The sequence below is a fragment of the Meleagris gallopavo genome, unplaced genomic scaffold (assembly GCF_000146605.3).
Source record: "Meleagris gallopavo isolate NT-WF06-2002-E0010 breed Aviagen turkey brand Nicholas breeding stock unplaced genomic scaffold, Turkey_5.1 ChrUn_random_7180001962608, whole genome shotgun sequence".
NCBI classification, from domain to species: Eukaryota; Metazoa; Chordata; class Aves; order Galliformes; family Phasianidae; genus Meleagris; species Meleagris gallopavo.
The window spans coordinates 1-506 of record NW_011222321.1 but is presented as its reverse complement, the minus strand read 5'-3'; the positions used below and the strand labels follow the sequence as shown (position 1 = coordinate 506).

Here is a 506-nt window from a genome sequence, read left to right as displayed (position 1 = left end):
GCTGCAGGGTTGCTAATGCCGTGGTGTCACGCTTGGGCTTTGGCGTCGGGGTGGGTGTTGTGGGATGTCGTAAGCCGTAGTCAGGGTGGATCCGGGATGTAGCGTTGGATGGTGAGGTGCGGGGAGTCGTGGATTCCGTTGGCTTGCGCCTTTTTGTTGGTGGCTGAGGCGGCACTTTTCCCGTTGTGTGGCGGGTGGTGTCAGTGGTGTGCAGGCGGGAAGAGGGCCGGAGCAGGAGCACGCAGCGTCTATGGCCATCCCACCCTGGCAACGCCCGATCTCGTCCGATCTCGGAAGCTAAGCAGGGTCGGGCCTGGTTAGTACTTGGATGGGAGACCTCCTGGGAATACCGGGTGCTGTAGGCTTTTGCTGACGGGCTTTTGATGTTGGATGGTGGCGGCCGTCGTGACCGTGCGCGCGTCCGTGCCACTTGTGCCGGGTGGCGCTGGGGATGGCGGGCGTTGGGCGGCCTTCTGCTGGACCCGGGGCTCGCGGCTGATGCGCGC

At 64.4% G+C, this 506-nt stretch overlaps 1 non-coding gene across 1 annotated transcript; it reads left to right on the top strand.

Moving 5' to 3' along the window:
* The first annotated feature begins 246 nt into the window (after nucleotides 1-246).
* LOC116217829 lies at nucleotides 247-365 on the top strand. The gene has a single exon (XR_004162542.1). It is a non-coding gene; the product is annotated as a 5S ribosomal RNA (ribosomal RNA).
* Nucleotides 366-506: the final 141 nt, after the last annotated feature.